General features: G+C 46.6%; 1 long non-coding RNA gene across 1 annotated transcript; it reads left to right on the top strand.

The window, feature by feature from the left end:
• The first annotated feature begins 2892 nt into the window (after positions 1 to 2892).
• LOC149984196 (uncharacterized) lies at positions 2893 to 8304 on the top strand. Its single transcript, XR_016495515.1, has 2 exons — positions 2893 to 3057; positions 7657 to 8304. It is a non-coding gene; the product is annotated as an uncharacterized LOC149984196 (long non-coding RNA).
• Positions 8305 to 22813: the final 14509 nt, after the last annotated feature.

Genomic DNA, 22813 nt, shown 5'->3' on the forward strand with positions numbered 1-22813 from the left:
GAGAGGAGAGAGGATAGAGGATAGAGGAGAGTGGAGAGAGGAGAGAGGAGAGAGGAGAGAGGAGAGAGGAGAGTGGAGAGTGGAGAGTGGAGAGTGGAGAGTGGAGAGAGGAGAGAGGAGAGAGGAGAGAGGATAGAGGATAGAGGAGAGAGGAGAGAGGAGAGAGGGGAGAGGAGAGAGGAGAAAGGATAGAGGAGAGAGGATAGAGGATAGAGGAAAGATGAGACATATTTGACCCCAATAACTACCGTGGAAGAAGTGTCAACAGCAACTTTGGGAAAATCCACAGCATTATGATTAACAGCTGACTCGTACATTTCCTCAGTAAAAACAATGTACTGAGCAAATGTCACAAATGTTACAAAATTACCGTAAGACAGACCACGTATTCACCCTGCACACCCTAACTGACAAACAAACAAATTAAAACAAAGGCAAAGTCTTCTCGTGCTTTGTTGATTTCAAAAAAGCTTTTGACTTATTTTGTCACGAGGGTATACAAATTGATGGAAAGTGGTGTTCGGGAAAACATACAACATTATATAATCCATGTACACAAACAATCAGTGTGAGGTTAAAATAGGCAAAACACACATTTCTTCCCACAGGGCCGTGGGGTGAGACAGGGATGCAGCTTAAGCCCCACCTTCTTCAGCATATATATCAATAAATTGGCGAGGGCACTAGAACAGAGCAGCACCCGGCCTCACCCTACTAGAATCTGAAGTCAAATGTCTACTGTTTGCTGATGATCTGGTGCTTCTGTCCCCAACCAAGGAGGGTCTACAGCAGCACCTAGATCTTCTGCACAGATTCTGTCAGACCTGGGCCCTGACAGTAAATCTCAGTAAGACAAAAATAACCGTGTTAAGGGCGCTGTACTGCAGCGCCAGCTGTGCCACCAGAGACCCTGGGTTTGCGCCCAGGCTCTGTTGTAAGCGGCCGCGACCGGGAGGTCCGTGGGGCGACACACAATTGGCCAAGCGTCGTCCGGGTTAGGGAGGGTTTGGCCGGTAAGGATGTCCTTGTCTCATCACGCACCAGCAACTCCTGTGGCGGGCCGGGCGCAGTGCGTGCTAACCAAGGTTGCCAGGTGCGTGGTGTTTCCTCTGACGCATTGGTGCGGCTGGCTTCCGGGTTGGATGCGTGCTGTGTTAAGAAGCAGTGCGGCTTGGTTGGGTTGTGTATCGGAGGACACATGACTTTCAATCTTCGTCTCTCCCGAGCCCGTACGGGAGTTGTAGCGATGAGACAAGAAAGTAGCTACTAAAACAATTGGATACCACGAAATTGGGGTGAAAAATGGATAAAAAATATATATATATATATATATATATATATATATATATATATATATATATATATATATTTAAAATAATAATAATAATACAAATAAATAAATAACAGTGTTCCAAAAAAGGTCCAGTCACCAGGACCACGGAAAAAAAATCCATCTAGACACCGTTGTTCTAGAGCACACAAAAACCCGATGTGTACCTCAGTCTAAACATCAGTAACTTCCACAAAGGTGTGAACGATCTGAGAGACGAGGCAAGAAGGGCCTTCTATGCCATCAAAAGGAACATCAAATGTAACATACCAATTAGGATCTGGCTAAAAATACTTCAATGAGTTATATAAACCATTGCCATTTATGTACAATGTGAAACACCAAATAATGCATGCAGAGCAGAATTAGGCCGATATCCCGCTAATTATCAAAATCCAGAAAATAGCCGTTAAATTCTACAACCACCTAAAAGGAAGCGATTCCCAAACCTTCCATAACAAAGCCATCACCTACAGAGAGATGAACCTGGAGAAGAGTCCCCTAAGCAAGCTGGTCCTGGGGCTCTGTTCACAAACACAAACAGACCCCACAGAGCCAGACAGTAACACAATTAGACCCAACCAAATCATGAGGAACAAAAAGATAATTACTTGACACATTGGAGAGAATTAACAAAAAACTGGGCAAACTACAAGGCTTTTTGGCCCTAAACAGAGAGTACACAGTGAATACCTGACTGTGACCCAAAATTAAGGAAAGCTTTGACTGTGTACAGACTCAGTGAGCATAGCCTTGCCATTGAGAAAGGCCGCCATAGCCTTGCTATTGAGAAAGGCCGCCATAGCCTTGCACGGTGATCTTAGGCTTGTGTGCGGATGCTCGGCCATCGGCGTTTCCACTTCACAATAACAGCTCTAGCAGGGCAGAAATTTGACAAACAGACTTGTTGGAAGGATGGCATCCTATGACGGTGCCACATTGAAAGTCACTGAGGTCTTCAGTAAGGCATTCTACTGCCAATGTTTGTCTATGGAGATTGCATGGCTGTGTGCTGAATTGTATCCACCTGTCAGCAAAGGGTGTGGCTAAAATAGCTGAATCCAATCATTTGAAGGGGTGTCCACATAACCTTTGTATATATAGTGTATTAGAACCCAGTGATGATATACCATTATAGCTTCCTGCATTTTATTGAGTAATGTCATGTTGTCCTGTTGTCCTGTTGTCCTATTGTCCTATTATCTTGTTGTCCTATTGTCATATTGTCCTGTTGTCCTGTTGTCCTGTTGTCTTGCTGTCCTATTGTCCGGTTGTCCCGTTGTCCTGTTGTCCTGTTGTCCTATTGTCCTGTTGTCCTATTGTCCTGTTATCTTGTTGTCCTATTGTCCTATTGTCCTGTTATCTTGTTGTCCTATTGTCCTGTTATCTTGTTGTCCTATTGTCCTGTTGTCCTATTGTCCTATTGTCCTGTTGTCCTGTTATCCTATTGTCCTGTTGTCCTGTTGTTCTGTTGTCCTATTGTCCTGTTGTCCTGTTGTCCTGTTGTCCTGTTGTTCTGTTGTCCTATTGTCCTGTTATCCTATTGTCCTATTGTCCTGTTTTTGAGTTGCTGTGCGTTTTGTTGCCAACCTGTTTTGCTACCTGACAAATTTACGGTTTTTACTTTTTAATTACCGTTTATATTTTTGTTTTTTCCTACTCAACTTTTTCACTCCGGACGCTTTATCTGGACACGATTCGTCAGGACCTCCAACAGCCGAAGCTAAGTAGTAACATTAACATGATGCCTTCTAATTGCAGTCGCTGTACGATACGGCGAGGATAGCTGTGCTACAAGCCCAGCTTCAGACGCAATCGCTAGGCAAGGGTAATTTCAGTGTAGGAAAGGATGAAACAGCGTCTGTGCCACCAGTAAGTACAGATAGTAGTATAAATCCCCTGGCACAGTCCCCGCAGCCGGACAACTTTCTCACGGTTTCTGGAAGGAAATGCTGTAGGAACGCTCAACCGGTGTCGCTCATTCAGCCGACAGAAACTTTCAACCGGTTTTCCCCATTAAGCAGCGGGTCGGAGTCAGAGGCCGAGTCTTCTCTGGTCTCTACACCTCCCGTTACGGGGTCTGAGACGCCGAAGCTTCCCACCATTAGCTCTGACAAATTGAAAACTCTAGTCATTGGCGACTCCATTACCCGCAGTATTAGACTTGAGAATCATCCAGCGATCATACACTGTTTACCGGGGGGCAGGGCTACCGACGTTAAGGCTAATCTGAAGATGGTGCTGGCTAAAGCTAAAACTGGCGAGTGTAGAGAGTATAGAGATATTGTTATCCACGTCGGCACCAACGATGTTAGGATGAAACAGTCAGAGATCACCAAGCGCAACATAGCTTCTGCGTGTAAATCAGCTAGAAAGATGTGTCGGCATCGAGTAATTGTCTCTGGCCCCCTCCCAGTTAGGGGGAGTGATGAGCTCTACAGCAGAGTCTCACAACTCAATCGCTGGTTGAAAACTGTTTTCTGCCCCTCCCAAAAGATAGAATTTGTAGATAATTGGCCCTCTTTCTGGGACTCACCCACAAACAGGACCAAGCCTGACCTGCTGAGGAGTGACGGACTCCATCCTAGCTGGAGGGGTGCTCTCATTTTATCTACCAACATAGACAGGGCTCTAACTCCTCTAGCTCCACAATGAAATAGGGTGCAGGCCAGGCAGCAGGCTGTTAGCCAGCCTGCCAGCATAGTGGAGTCTGCCACTAGCACAGTCAGTGTAGTCAGCTCAGCTATCACCATTGAGACCGTGTCTGTGCCTCGACCTAGGTTGGGCAAAACTTCGCCTTAGCAATCTCACTAGGATAAAGACCACCTCCATTCCTGTCATTATTGAAAGAGATCATGATACCTCACATCTCAAAATAGGGCTACTTAATGTTAGATCCCTTACTTCAAAGGCAATTATAGTCAATGAACTAATCACTGATCATAATCTTGATGTGATTGGCCTGACTGAAACATGGCTTAAGCCTGATGAATTTACTGTGTTAAATGAGGCCTCACCTCCTGGCTACACTAGTGACCATATCCCCCGTGCATCCCGCAAAGGCGGAGGTGTTGCTAACATTTACGATAGCAAATTTCAATTTACAAAAAAAAAAATGACGTTTTCGTCTTTTGAGCTTCTAGTCATGAAATCTATGCAGCCTACTCAATCACTTTTTATAGCTACTGTTTACAGGCCTCCTGGGCCATATACAGCGTTCCTCACTGAGTTCCCTGAATTCCTATCGGACCTTGTAGTCATAGCGGATAATATTCTAATCTTTGGTGACTTTAATATTCACATGGAAAAGTCCACAGACCCACTCCAAAAGGCTTTCGGAGCCATCATCGACTCAGTGGGTTTTGTCCAACATGTCTCTGGACCCACTCACTGTCACAGTCATACGCTGGACCTAGTTTTGTCCCATGGAATAAATGTTGTGGATCTTAATGTTTTTCCTCATAATCCTGGACTATCGGACCACCATTTTATTACGTTTGCAATTGCAACAAATAATCTGCTCAGACCCCAACCAAGGATCATCAAAAGTCGTGCTATAAATTCACAGACAACACAAAGATTCCTTGATGTCCTTCCAGACTCCTTCTGCCTACCCAAGGACGCCAGAGGACAAAAATCAGTTAACCACCTAACTGAGGAACTCAACTTAACCTTGCGCAATACCCTAGATGCAGTTGCACCCCTAAAAACTAAAAACATTTCTCATAAGAAACTAGCTCCCTGGTACACAGAAAATACCCGAGCTCTGAAGCAAGCTTCCAGAAAATTGGAACGGAAATGGCGCCACACCAAACTGGAAGTCTTCCGACTAGCTTGGAAAGACAGTACTGTGCAGTACCGAAGAGCCCTTACTGCTGCTCGATCATCCTATTTTTCTAACTTAATTGAGGAAAATAAGAACAATCCGAAATTCCTTTTTGATACTGTCGCAAAGCTAACTAAAAAGCAGCATTCCCCAAGAGAGGATGACTTTCACTTTAGCAGTGATAAATTCATGAACTTCTTTGAGGAAAAGATTATGATTATTAGAAAGCAAATTACGGACTCTTCCTTAAATCTGCGTATTCCTTCAAAGCTCAGTTGTCCTGAGTCTGCACAACTCTGCCAGGACCTAGGATCAAGAGAGACACTCAAGTGTTTTAGTACTATATCTCTTGACACAATGATGAAAATAATCATGGCCTCTAAACCTTCAAGCTGCATACTGGACCCTATTCCAACTAAACTACTGAAAGAGCTGCTTCCTGTGCTTGGCCCTCCTATGTTGAACATAATAAACGGCTCTCTATCCACCGGATGTGTACCAAACTCACTAAAAGTGGCAGTAATAAAGCCTCTCTTGAAAAAGCCAAACCTTGACCCAGAAAATATAAAAAACTATCGGCCTATATCGAATCTTCCATTCCTCTCAAAAATTTTAGAAAAGGCTGTTGCGCAACAACTCACTGCCTTCCTGAAGACAAACAATGTATACGAAATGCTTCAGTCTGGTTTTAGACCCCATCATAGCACTGAGACGGCACTTGTGAAGGTGGTAAATGACATTTTAATGGCATCGGACCGAGGCTCTGCATCTGTCCTCGTGCTCCTAGACCTTAGTGCTGCTTTTGATACCATCGATCACCACATTCTTTTGGAGAGATTGGAAACCCAAATTGGTCTACACGGACAAGTTCTGGCCTGGTTTAGATCTTATCTGTCGGAAAGATATCAGTTTGTCTCTGTGAATGGTCTGTCCTCTGACAAATCAACTGTAAATTTCGGTGTTCCTCAAGGTTCCGTTTTAGGACCACTATTGTTTTCACTATATATTTTACCTCTTGGGGATGTTATTCGAAAACATAATGTTAACTTTCACTGCTATGCGGATGACACACAGCTGTACATTTCAATTAAACATGGTGAAGCCCCAAAATTGCCCTTGCTAGAAGAATGTGTTTCAGACATAAGGAAGTGGATGGCTGCAAACTTTCTACTTTTAAACTCGGACAAAACAGAGATGCTTGTTCTAGGTCCCAAGAAACAAAGAGATCTTCTGTTGAATCTGACAATTAATCTTAATGGTTGTACAGTCGTCTCAAATAAAACTGTGAAGGACCTCGGCGTTACTCTGGACCCTGATCTCTCTTTTGAAGAACATATCAAGACCATTTCAAGGACAGCTTTTTTCCATCTACGTAACATTGCAAAAATCAGGAACTTTCTGTCCAAAAATGATGCAGAAAAATTAATCCATGCTTTTGTCACTTCCAGGTTAGACTACTGCAATGCTCTACTTTCCGGCTACCCGGATAAAGCACTAAATAAACTTCAGTTAGTGCTAAATACGGCTGCTAGAATCCTGACTAGAACCAACAAATTTGATCATATTACTCCAGTGCTAGCCTCTCTACACTGGCTTCCTGTCAAAGCAAGGGCTGATTTCAAGGTTTTACTGCTAACCTACAAAGCATTACATGGGCTTGCTCCTATCTATCTCTCTGATTTGGTCCTGCCGTACATACCTACACGTACGCTACGGTCACAAGACGCAGGCCTCCTAATTGTCCCTAGAATTTTTAAGCAAACAGCTGGAGGCAGGGCTTTCTCCTATAGAGCTCCATTTTTATGGAACGGTCTGCCTACCCATGTCAGAGACGCAAACTCGGTCTCAACCTTTAAGTCTCTACTGAAGACTCATCTCTTCAGTGGGTCATATGATTGAGTGTAGTCTGGCCCAGGAGTGGGAGGGTGAACGGAAAGGCTCTGGAGCAACGAACCACCCTTGCTGTCTCTGCCTGGCCGGTTCCCCTCTTTCCACTGGGATTCTCTGCCTCTAACCCTATTACAGGGGCTGAGTCACTGGCTTTACTGGGGCTCTCTCATGCCGTCCCTGGAGGAGGTGCGTCACCTGAGTGGGTTGAGTCACTGATGTGGTCATCCTGTCTGGGTTGGCGCCCCCCCCCCCCCCCCCTTAAGTTGTGCCGTGGCGGAGGTCTTTGTGGGCTATACTCAGCCTTGTCTCAGGATGGTAAGTTGGTGGTTGAAGATATCCCTCTAGTGGTGTGGGGGCTGTGCTTTGGCAAAGTGGGTGGGGTTATATCCTTCCTGTTTGGCCCTGTCCGGGGGTGTCCTCGGAGTGGGCCACAGTGTCTCCTGACCCCTCCTGTCTCAGCCTCCAGTATTTATGCTGCAGTAGTTTATGTGTCGGGGGGCTAGGGTCAGTTTGTTATATCTGGAGTACTTCTCCTGTCCTATTCGGTGTCCTGTGTGAATCTAAGTGTGCGTTCTCTAATTCTCTCCTTCTCTCTTTCTCTCTCTCGGAGGACCTGAGCCCTAGGACCATGCCCCAGGACTACCTGACATGATGACTCCTTGCTGTCCCCAGTCCACCTGGCTGTGCTGCTGCTCCAGTTTCAACTGTTCTGCCTTATTATTATTCGACCATGCTGATCATTTATGAACATTTGAACATCTTGGCCATGTTCTGTTATAATCTCCACCCGGCACAGCCAGAAGAGGACTGGCCATCCCACATATGCTCTCTCTAATTCTCTCTTTCTTTCTCTCTCTCGGAGGACCTGAGCCCTAGGACCATGCCCCAGGAATACCTGACATGATGACTCCTTGCTGTCCCCAGTCCACCTGACTGTGCTGCTGCTCCAGTTTCAACTATTCTGCCTTATTATTATTCGACCATGCTGGTCATTTATGAACATTTGAACATCTTGACCATGTTTTGTTATAATCTCCACCCGGCACAGCCAGAAGAGGACTGGCCACCCCACATAGCCTGGTTCCTCTCTAGGTTTCTTCCTAGGTTTTGGCCTTTCTAGGGAGTTTTTCCTAGCCACCGTGCTTCTTCACCTGCATTGCTTGCTGTTTGGGGTTTTAGGCTGGGTTTCTGTACAGCACTTTGAGATATCAGCTGATGTACGAAGGGCTATATAAAATAAATTTGATTGATTGATTGATTGTCCTGTTGTTCTGTTGTCCTATTGTCCTGTTGTCCTGTTGTCCTGTTGTCCTGTTATCCTATTGTCCTGTTGTCCTGTTGTCCTGTTATCCTATTGTCCTATTGTCCTATTGTCCTGGTGTCTTGCTATCCTATTGTCCTATGGTACTGTTATCATGTTGTCCTGTTGTCCTGTTGTCCTATTGTCCTATTGTCCTGTTGTCCTATTGTCCTATTGCCCTATTGTCCTGTTGTCCTGTTGTCCTGTTGTCCTGTTATTTTGTTGTCATGTTGTCATGTTGTCCTGTTGTCCTGATGTCCTGTTGTCCTATTGTCATGTTGTCCTGTTGTCCTATTGTCCTGTTGTCCTGTTGTCCTGTTGTCCTGTTATCTTGTTGTCCTATTGTCCTATTGTCCTGTTATCTTGTTGTCCTATTGTCCTATTGTCCTGTTATCTTGTTGTCCTATTGTCCTGTTATCTTGTTGTCCTGTTGTCCTGTTGTCCTGTTGTCCTATTGTCCTGTTATCTTGTTGTCCTGTTGTCCTGTTGTCCTGTTGTCCTATTGTCCTATTGTCCTGTTATCTTGTTGTCCTATTGTCCTGTTATCTTGTTGTCCTGTTATCTTGTTGTCCTATTGTCCTGTTATCTTGTTGTCCTGTTGTCCTGTTGTCCTGTTGTCCTATTGTCCTGTTATCTTGTTGTCCTGTTGTCCTGTTGTCCTGTTGTCCTATTGTCCTATTGTCCTGTTATCTTGTTGTCCTATTGTCCTGTTATCTTGTTGTCCTATTGTCCTGTTATCTTGTTGTCCTGTTGTCCTGTTGTCCTGTTGTCCTGTTGTCCTGTTATCTTGTTGTCCTGTTGTCCTGTTATCTTGTTGTCCTGTTGTCCTGTTATCTTGTTGTCATGTTGTCCTGTTGTCCTGTTATCTTGTTGTCCTGTTATCTTGTTGTCCTGTTGTCCTGTTGTCCTGTTGTCCTGTTGTCCTGTTATCTTGTTGTCCTATTGTCCTGTTGTCCTGTTGTCCTGTTGTCTTGTTGACTCTCAGTCTGCGTCCCAAGTGGCACCCCATTTCCTGTATTGTCCACTGTATTGGACCAGGGCCCAAAGGGCTCTATATAGGGAATAGGGGGCATGTACTTTGCTACATAGGGTAGTCTGTGTTTTGTTTCTTTCTCATCGTGCTGGGACTACTTGGTTGGTGGTCAGGACTTGAGTGGACGAGAGCAGGAGAGGAGGAGTGGGGAGGGAGGACAGGAGCGAGGTAGGAGTGGAGGAAAGGAAATAAGGAGGAGTGGAAGGGAGGAGAAGACGATATGTAAGGAGAGGAAAAGTGCTGCCTCAGCACCAGAGAGCTTCAGGGTTTATAGAGTCCGACCCTGAGAGAGGGAGAGGGAGAGGGAGAGGGGAGAGAGAGAGAGAGAGAGAGAGAGAGAGAGGGAGAGAGGGAGAGAGAGAGAGAGAGAGAGAGAGGGAGAGAGGGAGAGAGGGAGAGAGAGAGAGAGAGAGAGAGAGAGGGGGGGGAGAGAGAGGGAGAGAGAGAGAGGGAGAGGGAGAGAGAGAGAGAGAGAGAGAGAGGGAGAGAGGGAGAGGGAGAGGGAGAGGGAGAGAGAGAGAGGGAGAGGGAGAAGGAGAGGGAGAGCGAGAGAGAGAGGGAGCAGAGAGGGAGAGGGAGAGGGAGAGAGAGGGAGAGCGAGAGAGAGAGGGAGCAGAGAGAGAGAGAGAGGGAGCGAGAGAGAGGGAGAGAGAGAGAGAGAGAGAGGAGAGAGAGAGAGAGAGAGAAAGAGAGAGGAGGGAGGGAGGGAGGGAGGGAGGGAGGGAGGGAGGGGGTGCAGAGCGAGAGAACGAGAGAGTGAGCTTAGCCTTGATATGGAGACGTTGTAGGCAGACCTGGCTCTCAAGAGGAGACAGTCTATGCGCACACAGCCCACAAAATGAGGTGGAAACTGAGCTGCACTTCCTAACCTCCTGCAAATGTATGACCATATTAGAGACACATATTTCCCTCAGATTACACAGACCCACAAAGTACTCGAAAACAATTACAATTTTGATAAACGCCCATATCTACTGGATGAAATACCACAGTGTTCCATCACAGCAGCAAGATCTGTGACCTGTTGCCACGAGGAAAGAGGAAGCAGTGAAGAACAAACACCATTGTAAATACAACCCATATTTATGTTTATTTATTTTCCATTTTGTACTTTAAATATTTGCACATTGTTACAACACTGTACATAGACATAATATGACATTTGAAATCTCTCTATTCCTTTGAAACTTTTGTGAGTGTAATATTTATTGTTCATTTAAATTTGGTTTATTATCTATTTCACTTGCTTTGGCAATGTAAACGTGTTTCCCTTTGAATTGAATTGAGAGAGAGAGAGAGAGAGAGAGACAGAGAGACAGAGAGAGAGAGACAGAGAGAGAGAGAGAGGGAGACAGAGAGAGAGAGAGAGAGAGAGAGAGAGAGAGAGAGAGAGAGAGAGAGAGAGAGAGAGAGAGAGAGAGAGAGAGAGAGAGAGAGAGAGAGAGACAGAGAGAGAGAGAGAGAGAGAGAGAGGGAGAGAGACAGAGAGACAGAGAGAGAGAGAGAGAGAGAGAGAGAGAGAGAGAGAGAGAGAGAGACAGAGAGAGAGAGAGAGAGAGAGAGAGAGAGAGGGAGAGAGAGAGAGAGAGAGAGAGGAGAGAGCGATTCCAGGCTGTTGTTAAAGTCAGATTGTTTAATATTCCCGCTGTGAAGGGTAATTGAACTCATAACACACACCACCCTCCACAGTGACGAAGAAACCGGATGTTTCACTTCAACTATACAGTCTTTTCTATCTAACTTCTGTTTTCCCATGAAAACTGGATGTGGGGACTCCACTCAGGCATTTATTTTGTGCCTACTAAGGTTACACGCCTACTCACACGCAGACAGACACATGGTTACACACACACCTGATAGCCTCCTCACGCACATAGAGAGGTCAACAAACAGGAGCTACTGTTTAAATCAGGTACAGATATACTACTAGTATAATTATTATTAATATTATTACTACTATAATAACTTTATTAAAATCATTACTACCATAATTATTAATATTCATATTAGTATTGTGTTTATTAAAATCATTACTACCATAATTATTCATATTCATATTATGATTGTGTTTATTAATAGCATTACTACAATTATTGATAGAATTAATATTACTACTACTATCATTATTAAAATGGATATTATTACTACTATAATAATTATTAATATTATTAGTGGTAGTAATAGTATTCATACAATTATTATAATAATTAATATTATTACTACTATTATTATCAATATTATTAATATTATTAATGCAATTATTATTATTAATATAATTATTATATTAGTGTTAATATTAATGCAACTATTTGTATTAATAATAATGTTTTTCAAGGCCTCAGTTGTCCAGTGTTGGTGACCACTGACCACTGGAGCTGCTTCTTCTTGTTGTTAGCTGATAGGAGTGGAACCCGGAGTGGTCGTCTGCTGAAATAGCCAATCCGTGACAAGGACCGATGAGTTCTGAATTCCGAGATGCCGTTCTGCACACCACTGTTGTACTGCGTCGTTATGTTAGATTGCAGGATTCTTGGCATTCTCCTTCGACCTCACGTCAACCAGATGTTTTCGCCCACAGGACTGCCGCTGACTGGATGTTTTCTGTTTGTCGTCACATTCTCGGTAAACCCTGGACACTGTCGTGCGTGAAAATCGCTTTAAGTGATAGTTAATTGTATTTTTATCTACATGACAAGAACATGATATAAAAAGTAAAGTGAAAGGCACTTAGATGGAATATGTATGGAGACTGGAATAGTGCATTGAACAAGAGGATTTGAAAAAGTGTTTCTGGTTCTCAGTCAATTGAAAATGTGGTTAGAGATGATCTGTTTAACTTTTTATTTTATTTTTGTGCTTAGGGTTGTGAAAAGTGATTGAAAAGAAAGTGTATTATTGTCTGTGGGGGGCGTGCCTTGTCTGTGTATGTGTACAAAGTGTGTGTGTGTGTTTCCATTTGAAAACAATCTGCTGTATTTCTCCAGGGAAGCATGTTGTGTGGAGGCTCAAAGCTCAGAGCTCCAACCCACATCAAGAGGAGCCATCCGGCCACGCTGCCACAAACTTCTTTCTCTTCTCTTTCCTCTCACCCCCTTTCTTCTCCTCTTGTTCTCCGCTCTTTCCTCTCACCCCTTTCTTCTCCTCTTTGTTCTCCGCTCTTTCCTCTCATCTCTTTTCGTCTTCTCGTCATCCCCATCCTCCTGGCCTCCCCCTTAACCTCTCCTCTTTCTTCCCCCTCACCTCCCCCTCTCCTCCCCCTTCCCCCTCTCCACCCCATCCCATCCCTCTCCTCCCGCTCACCCCCCCTCACTTTCCCCTCTCATCCAGCCCTCCCCTGCCCCTCACCTCACCCTCTCTTCTCCTCCACTCCTCCCACTCCTCCCCTTCTCCCTCACCTCCCCCTCTCATCTCCTCCACCCTTCCCTCTCCTGCCTTCCCCTCACCTTCCCCCTCTCCTCTCCTCCAACCCTCCTTCTCCTCCATTCTCGCTCACCTTCCGCTCTCCTCCCCTCTCCTCCACCCCTCCCTCCCTCCCTCTCCTCCCCTTCACCTCCCCCTCCCTCACCTCCCCTAACCCCCTCCACCCCTCCCTCCCTCTCCTCCCCTTCACCTCCCCCTCCCCTCACCTCCCCTAACCCCCTCCACCCCTCCCTCTCCACCCTCCCCTCCCCTCTCCTCCCCTAACCCCCTCCACCCCTCCCTCTCCTCCTCCTCCCTCTCCTCCCCCTCCTTCTCCTCCCCTAACCCCCTCCCACCCCTCCCTCTCCACCTCCCCCTCCCCTCACCTCCCCTAACACCCTCCACCTCCCCTAACCCCCTCCACCCCTCCCTCTCCACCTCCCCCTCCCCTCACCTCCCCTAACCCCCTCCACCTCCCCCTAACCCCCTCCCCCTCCCCCTAACCCCCTCCACCCCTCCCTCTCCACCTCCCCCTCCCCTCACCTCCCCTAACCCCCTCCCACCTCCCCTAACCCCCTCCACCCCTCCCTCTCCACCTCCCCCTCCCCTCACCTCCCCTAACCCCCTCCCACCTCCCCTAACCCCCTCCACCTCCACCTCCCCTCACCTCCCCTAACCCCCTCCACCCCTCCCTCCCTCTCCACCTCCCCTCTCCTCCCCCTCCCCCTTCACCTCCCCTAACCCCCTCACCCCCTCCCTCTCCTCCCCCTCCCCTCCACCTCCCCTCCCTCACCTCCCCTAACCCCCTCCACCCCTCCCTCTCCTCCCCCTCCCCTCCCCCTCCCCTAACCCCCTCCCTCCCCCTACCACACTGGGATTCGTTTTGGAGTTAACCCATCTATTTTCTTCTTTTCCCCAACATGTGTCCTATTACATCTGACAGCTTGATTCTAATATCAACTCATAATGATTTATTATTTTGGTTTCAGTTCTAAAATGTGATTTAATCTCATAAATGAAGCTGTATAACTGTGTGCCAAGACCATTAAATACATCAATTTACAAAAAAGCAATTATCATACTTCATCTCCCGTTTGCCCAGTTCGTTCTCTCCCGTTGGCCTAGTTTGTTCATACGGTGTTTAGTCCATATGCTCTTAGTTCAGTAAGCTGTACTGAGGAAGGACACAAAAAAAACACGTCTCTCTCTCGTCACATTAGGAAAGAAGTAGAAGAAAAAACGAATAGGTTTAGCTAATAAGATAATGACAGTTACGTAAGCAATGTGATGTGTAATGATGTTGGCTAGTCATCTCATCAGCAGAGTGATGTGTAATGATGTTGGCTAGTCATCTCATCTCGTTAGCAGAGTGATGTGTAATGATGTTGGTTAGTCATCAGCAGAGTGATGTGTAATGATGTTGGCTAGTCATCTCATCAGCAGAGTGATGTGTAATGATGTTGGCTAGTCATCTCATCTCGTTAGCAGAGTGATGTGTAATGATGTTGGTTAGTCATCAGCAGAGTGATGTTTAATGATGTTGGTTAGTCATCTCATCAGCAGAGTGATGTGTAATGATGTCGGCTAGTCATCTCATCAGCAGAGTGATGTGTAATGATGTTGGCTAGTCATCTCATCTCGTTAGCAGAGTGATGTGTAATGATGTTGGTTGGCTAGTCATCAGCAGAGTGATGTGTAATGATGTTGCTAGTCATCAGCAGTGATGTGTAATGATGTTGACTAGTCATCAGTAGAGTGATGTGTAATGATGTTGACTAGTCATCAGCAGAGTGATGTGTAATGATGTTGACTAGTCATCAGTAGAGTGATGTGTAATGATGTTGACTAGTCATCAGTAGAGTGATGTGTAATGATGTTGGTTAGTCATCAGCAGAGTTATGTTTAATGATGTTGGTTAGTCATCTCATCAGCAGAGTGATGTGTAATGATGTATGCTAGTCATCTCATCAGCAGAGTGATGTGTAATGATGTTGGCTAGTCATCAGTAGAGTGATGTGTAATGATGTTGACTAGTCATCTCATCAGCAGAGTGATGTGTAATGATGTTGGCTAGTCATCAGTAGAGTGATGTGTAATGATGTTGGCTAGTCATCAGTAGAGTGATGTGTAATGATGTTGGTTAGTCATCAGCAGAGTGATGTTTAATTATGTTGGTTAGTCATCCCAACAGCGGAGTGATGTGTAATGATGTATGCTAGTCATCTCATCAGCAGAGTGATGTGTAATGATGTTGGCTAGTCATCAGTAGAGTGATGTGTAATGATGTTGGCTTGTCCTCAGTAGAGTGATGTGTAATGATGTTGGCTAGTCATCTCATCTCATCAGCAGAGTGATGTGTAATGATGTTGGCTAGTCATCTCATCAGTAGAGTGATGTGTACTGATGTTGGCTAGTCATCAGTAGAGTGATGTGTAATGATGTTGGTTAGTCATCAGCAGAGTGATGTTTAATTATGTTGGTTAGTCATCTCAACAGCAGAGTGGTGTGTAATGATGTATGCTAGTCATCTCATCAGCAGAGTGATGTGTAATGATTTTGGCTAGTCATCAGTAGAGTGATGTGTAATGGTGTTGGCTAGTCATCAGTAGAGTGATGTGTAATGATGTTGGCTAGTCATCTCATCTCATCAGCAGAGTGATGTGTAATGATGTTGGCTAGTCATCTCATCAGTAGAGTGATGTGTACTGATGTTGGCTAGTCATCTCATCTCATCAGTAGAGTGATGTGTAATGATGTTGGCTAGTCATCTCATCAGTAGAGTGATGTGTAATGATGTTGGCTAGTCATCTCATCAGTAGAGTGATGTGTAATGACGTTGGCTAGTCATCAGCAGAGAAATGTGTAATGATGTTGGCTAGTCATCTCATCTCATCAGCAGAGTGATGTGTAATGATGTTGGTTAGTCATCTCATCTCATCAGGAGAGTGATGTGTAATGATGTGTGTTAGTCGTCTCATCTCATCAGTAGAGTAATGTGTAATGCTGTTTGTTAGTCATCTCATCTCATCAGCAGAGTGATGTGTAATGATTTTGGCTAGTCATCCCATCATTAGAGTGATGTGTGATGATGTTGGCTAGTCATCAGCAGAGTGATGTGTAATGATGTTGGCTAGTCATCAGCAGAGTGATGTGTACTGATGTTGGCTAGTGATCTCATCAGCAGAGTGATGTGTAATGATGTTGGCTTGTCATCTCATCAGCAGAGACCAACAGTCAGACCAACAGGCCAGGCCAACAGACCAGGTCAACAGGCCATGCCGACAGGTCAGACCAACAGGCCAGACCAAAGGACCAGACCAACAGACCAGACCAGACCAACAGGCCAGTCCAACAGGCCAGGCCAACAGACCAGGCCAACAGACCAGGTCAACAGGCCAGGCCAACAGGTCAGACCAACAGGCCAGACCAACAGACCAGTGTGTGTGTGTGTGCGTGCGGGGGTGCGTGCGTGCGTGTGTGTGTGCGTGCGTGTCAGTACGGTGGTTATACTGCTCTGAAACAGTCTCTCTGCCAGTTGGTATCCAGGATCCTGTCACTGAGCTGATATCTGACACTGATGGTAAATACAGTGTGTTTTGATCCGCAGGCAGAACGCAGCGATAGAATGACTGCCCAGCGTTGTTCTAGAATGATAACTGCGGTGTTCCAGAAACACACGGTGTTCTATCAAAGCTGACCGTGCAGGAAGTCTGATGCCAGCTCCTCAACTCTGACAGACTTCATATTCAACTGGAGCGTGTTTTCAAAGTGGTAGCTAATCTACCATGTTTATATTCTTTATTTATTTTCTCAACCATTCCAAAAAAAAGATGTGCTCCTGTGGGATAAACAGATGAATAACCATGTCATACCCAGTGACTAGGGTCCAGGGTTCTACCTGCTTAAAGGAACAACTCCAGTCCCAGGATCATTTTCCGCCTCCGTTTGGATATATGGTAACATCTCTGTCGGTGTGATGATCAACTCTCAGAAAATGAGAGAGAGAGACACAAGAACAGAGAGACAACAGAGCAGAGAGACACAACAACAGAAAGAGAACAGAGCAGAGAGACACAAGAACAGAGAGAGAACAGAGTAGAGAGACACAACAACAGAGAGAGAACAGAGGAGAGAGACACAGCAACAGAGAGAGAACAGAGCAGAGAGACACAACAACAGAGAGAGAACAGAGCAGAGAGACACAACAACAGAGAGAGAACAGAGCAGAGAGACACAAGAACAGAGAGAGAACAGAGCAGAGAGACACAAGAACAGAGAGAGAACAGAGCAGAGAGACACAACAACAGAGAGAGAACAGAGCAGAGAGACACAACAACAGAGAGAGAACAGAGGAGAGATAGAGACATTTATAGGATTAAAATATGTTCTTTATGTAAATCATTCCTCACCACATTACTTTTTAGGAGCGCAAACTTCTACATAAAGTGAAACTGAACTCTGAGTTTCCTTCAAAAGCAATAAGAGGATTAACATTTGATCTGAGAGGATGTTTAGAAACAGTTTGTTTTTATGTCTTTGGAAATTATAGACTACAATGTTATTTTTAGGTTTGTTAATCACATTGTTTACTGATGCATCTCTCTACACTGAGGTCAGAGCCCAGGCTACATCCCACGTGCCTAACCCTATTCCCTTTATAGGGCCTTGGGCAGAGTTAGTGCACTATATAGGGAATAGGGTGCGATTTGGGACACTGCCCCTGTCTTTAGAGTGTGTGATGTGTGGAGCCAGACTCACAACCATTTAGTTGGAGACTCCTTTCATCTTCCTGTCTTTCTCTCGTTCCGTCGCTCCCTCTCTCGCTCCGTCTCTCCCTCTCTCCCTCCGTCTCTCCCTCTCTCCCTCCGTCTCTCCCTCCCTCTTTTGCTCCGTCTCTCCCTCTCTCCCTCCCTCTCTCCCTCCATCTCTCCCTCTCTCCCTCCAGCTCTCCCTCTTTCCCTCCGTCTCTCCCTCCCTCTTTTGCTCCGTCTCTCCCTCTCTCCCTCCGTCTCTCCCTCCATCTCTCACTCTCTCCCTCCGTCTCTCCCTCCCTCTTTTGCTCCGTCTCTCCCTCTCTCCCTCCGTCTCTCCCTCCATCTCTCCCTCTCTCCCTCCGTCTCTCCCTCCATCTCTCACTCTCTCCCTCCGTCTCTCCCTCCCTCTTTTGCTCCGTCTCTCCCTCTCTCCCTCCGTCTCTCCCTCCATCTCTCCCTCTCTCCCTCCGTCTCTCCCTCCATCTCTCCCTCTCTCCCTCCGTCTCTCCCTCCATCTCTCACTCTCTCCCTCCGTCTCTCCCTCCTTCTTTTGCTCCGTCTCTCCCTCTCTCCCTCCCTCTCTCCCTCCATCTCTCCCTCTCTCCCTCCGTCTCTCCCTCCATCTCTCCCTCTCTCCCTCCCTCTCTCCCTCCTTCTCTCCCTCTCTCCCTCCGTCTCTCCCTCTTTTGCTCCGTCTCTCCCACTCTCCCTCCCTCTCTCCCTCCATCTCTCACTCTCTCCCTCCATCTCTCCCTCTCTCCCTCCGTCTCTCCCTCCATCTCTCCCTCTCTCCCTCCATCTCTCACTCTCTCCCTCCATCTCTCCCTATTTCTCTCCGTATCTCCCTCTCTCCCTCCGTCTCTCCCTCCATCTCTCCCTCCATCTCTCCCTCTCTCCCTCCCTCTCTCCCTCCGTATCTCCCTCTCTCCCTCCGTCTCTCCCTCCATCTCTCCCTCTCTCCCTCCGTCTCTCCCTCCATCTCTCACTCTCTCCCTCCATCTCTCCCTCTCTCCCTCCGTCTCGCCCTCCATCTCTCCCTCTCTCCCTCCGTATCTCCCTCCATCTCTCCCTCTCTCCCTCCGTCTCTCCCTCCATCTCTCCCTCTCTCCCTCCGTCTCTCCCTCCATCTCTCACTCTCTCCCTCCATCTCTCCCTCTCTCCCTCCGTCTCTCCCTCCATCTCTCACTCTCTCCCTCCATCTCTCCCTCTCTCCCTCCGTCTCTCCCTCTTTCCCTCCGTATCTCCCTCCATCTCTCACTCTCTCCCTCCATCTCTCCCTCTCTCCCTCCGTCTCTCCCTCTCTCCCTCCGTATCTCCCTCCATCTCTCACTCTCTCCCTCCATCTCTCCCTCTCTCCCTCCGTCTCTCCCTCTCTCCCTCCGTATCTCCCTCCATCTCTCACTCTCTCCCTCCATCTCTCACTCTCTCCCTCCATCTCTCCCTCTCTCCCTCCGTCTCTCCCTCTGTCTCTCCCTCTCTCCCTCCGTATCTCCCTGTCTCCCTCCATCTCTCCCTCCATCTCTCCCTCTCTCCCTCCGTCTCTCCCTCTCTCCCTCCGTATCTCCCTGTCTCCCTCCATCTCTCCCTCCATCTCTCCCTCTCTCCCTCCATCTCTCCCTCTCTCCCTCCGTATCTCCCTGTCTCCCTCCGTCTCTCCCTCCATCTCTCCCTCTCTCCCTCCGTCTCTCCCTCCATCTCTCACTCTCTCCCTCCATCTCTCCCTCTTTCCCTCCGTATCTCCCTGTCTCCCTCCATCTCTCCCTAAAGGAGTGTGCTCACGCATGCCGCCCTTATAATCAGCCATTTGGATATTCAAATGAGTAAAAAAAAAAGCTTTATTCACACATGTGTAGTTGACTACCAGAATACATCTAAGGGAAAGCTGGAATGAACACGGCTCCTTATGTTATCCTTTTCCTCTTTATCGTCCAGACTACATAGAGACAAAGGGAGAAATGGAGGAGTAGGAAGGAGAAAGGAATGAGGAACGTAGGAAGGAAGGAGAAAGGAAGGAAGAACGAAGGAAGGAAGGAGACAGGAAGGAGAAAGGAAGGAGCAAGGAAGGAAGGAAAGAGGAAGGAAGGAGAAAGGAAGGAGAAAGTATGGAGCAAGGAAAGAAGGAAAGAGGAAGGAAGGAGAAGGAAGGAAGGAGAAAATAAGGAAGGAAGGAGATGGGAAGGAAGAAGGAAGGAAGGAAGGAGATAGGAAGGAGGAAGGAAAGAGGAAGGAAGGAGAAAGGAAGGAAGGAAGGAGTAAGGAAGGAGGAGAAAATAAGGAAGGAGAAAGAAGGAGAAAGGAAGGAGAAAGGACTGAAGGAGATAGGAAGGAGGAGAAGACAAGGAAGGAATTTGGAAGGAAGGAGATAGGAAGGAGGAAGGAAAGAGGAAGAAAGGAGAAAGGAAGGACAAAGGGGGAGAAAGGAAGGAGAAATGAAGGAAGGAGATGGGAAGAAGGAGAAGACAAGGAAGGAATAAGGAAGGAAGGAAGGAAGGAGCAAGGAAGGAAGGAAAGAGGAAGGCAGGAGAAAGGAAGGAATGAGAAAGGAGGGAGAAAATAAGGAAGGAAGGAGATAGGAAGGAGGAAGGAAGGAGATAGGAAGGAAGGAGATAAGAAAGAGGAAGGAATAAGGAAGGAAGGAGAAAGGAAGTAGGAGAAAATAAGGAAGGAGATAGGAAGGAAAGAGAAAGGAAGGAAAAGGAAGGAGGAACGAAGGAGATAGGAAGTACACACTGACTCACTAACACACACTAACACACACTAACACACACTAATACACACTAACACACACTCCTCCCCCTCTCCTCCTCTTCTCCTCCCCCCCACCTCCTCTTCTCCTCCTCCTCACCTCCTCTTCTCCTCCCCTTCTCCTCCTTCCCACCTCCTCTTCTCCTCCCCCTCTTCTCCTCTTCTCCTCCTCTCCACCTCCTCTCCTCCTCCTCCCCACCTCTTCTCCTCCTCCTCCCCACTTCCTCTTCTCCTCTTCCCCACCGCCTCATCTCCTCGCCCCCTCCTCCTCTTAACCTCCTCCCCACCTCCTCTTCTCCTCCTCCCCACCTCCTCTTCTCCTCCTCCCCACCTCCTCATCTCCTCCCCCTCTCCTCCTCTCCTCCTCCCCACCTCCCCTTCTCTTCCTCCCGACCTCCTCATCTCCTCCCCCTCTCCTCCTCTTCTCCTCCTCTTCTCCTCCTCCCCCTCTCCTCTTCTCCTCCTCCTCTCCACCTCTTCTCCTCCTCCCCACCTCCTCTTCTCCTCCCCCTCTCCTCCTCCTCCCCACCTCCTCTTCTCCTCCCCCTCTCCTCTTCTTCTCGTCATCACCACCTCCTCTTCTCCTCCCCCTCTCCTCTCCACCTCCCCCTCTCCCCTCATCCCCCTCTCCTCCTCTTCTCATCCCCCTCTCCCCCATCCCCCTCTCCTCCTCTTCTCATCCCCCTCTCCCCTCATCCTACTCTCCTCCTCCTCTCCACCTGTTCTCCTCCTCCCCACCTCCTCTTCTCCTCCCCCTCTCCTCCTCCTCCCCACCTCCTCTTCTCCTCCCCCTCTCCTCTCTTCTCCACCTCCCCCTCTCCCCTCATCCCCCTCTCCTCCTCTTCTCATCCCCCTCTCCCCCATCCCCCTCTCCTCCTCTTCTCATCCCCCTCTCCCCTCATCCTACTCTCCTTCTCCCCTCCTCCTCTCCTCCATTTCTGTCCATCTGGCCCAGGCATCGGCAGTCTTGTTTTAGGAAACTTCTCTGGTTGTCTCTGTGGTGAGTCGTGTGCCCCTGAAGTCCTAACCTCTTCCATGGGATCATTAAAGGCAGACGGAGCCCGGTTCGTATTGCTTTTAGAGCAAACAGATCAGTTGCCACTTCATCCATCTACTTTAGCTCTCTGTCCTGGAAACTGACTTTTTCCAGCGGCTCACATGGGGTAGTCTGCCAGTGAAGAACGCTCCTCCAAATCCCACCCAACTCAGAGAGGAGGAAGTTGCCCTTAGACACTGATCTAAGACCAGTGTTAATGGTTAAGGTTAGGATACAGGGGAGGTAAACTGTCCCTAGATCTGTGGTTTCTCCTAGAGCAGATCTGACGTTAAAGATAAACTGACCTTAAAGACCATCTGACCTTAAAGACCATCTGACCTGAAAACAATAGCCAGGGAAAATGCCAAATTCAAATAAAATACTATAAAATTCAAACTTTCATTAAATCACACATGTAAGATACCAAATTAAAACTACACTCGTTGTGAATCCAGCCAACATGTCAGATTTTAAAAAGGCTTTTCGGCGAAAGCATAAGAAGCTATTATCTGATGATAGCACAACAGTAAACAAATAGGGTAGCATATTTCAACCCTGCAGGCGCTACACAAACTGCAGGAATAAAATATAAAACATGCATTACCTTTGACAAGCTTGTTCTGTTGGCACTCCAATATGTCCCATAAACATCACAATTGGCCCTTTTGTTCGATTAATTCCGTCCATATATATCCAAAATGTCCATTTATTTGGCGCGTTTGATCCAGAAAAAAACATCTTCCAACTTGCGCAACGTCACTACAAAATGTCTCAAAAGTTACCTGTAAACTTTGCCAAAAATTTTCAAACTACTTTTGTAATACAACTTTAGGTATTTTTAAATGTTAATAATCAATCAAATTGAAGACGGGTCTATCTGTTTTCAATACAGGAGGATCACAAACTAACGCTACTTTTTTAGTCTTGCGCAACTAACGTTACCCTGATCCAAGATGGCCGTACTTCTTCATTACACAAAGGAATAACCTCAACCAATTTCCAAGACTGGTGACATCCAGTGGAAGCAGTAGAAACTGCAAACAAGAAATCTCGTTTCCCAATGAAAACTCATTGAATAGACAGTGACCTCAAAACAAAAAAAAATTCTGAATGGTTAGTCCTCTGGGTTTTTCCTGCTACATAAGTTCTATTTTACTCACAGACATGATTCAAACAGTTGTAGCACCTTCAGAGTGTTTTCTATCCAAATCTACTAATAATATGCATATCTTATATTCTTGGCATGAGTAGCAGAAAGTTGAAATTGGGCATGCTATTTATCCAAAAGTGAAAATGCTGCCCCCTATCCCAAAGAGGTTATTAATGAACATGATGTCAGTTCGGTTGTCATCTGAGACATTCTTGATAATGATAGGATGACATAAACTGTATCCTGGAAAGTCTGAACATTATAGTTATCAGACATGGAATTGTTGTGCAATTTAAATGTTTAAATATTTAAATTGATTCAATGTGATTTTAGCTTCCAAATGAGAGTTA

The sequence above is a fragment of the Oncorhynchus mykiss genome, chromosome 4 (genome assembly GCF_057628025.1).
Source record: "Oncorhynchus mykiss isolate SJ-2025 chromosome 4, ASM5762802v1, whole genome shotgun sequence".
Taxonomy (NCBI): Eukaryota; Metazoa; Chordata; class Actinopteri; order Salmoniformes; family Salmonidae; genus Oncorhynchus; species Oncorhynchus mykiss.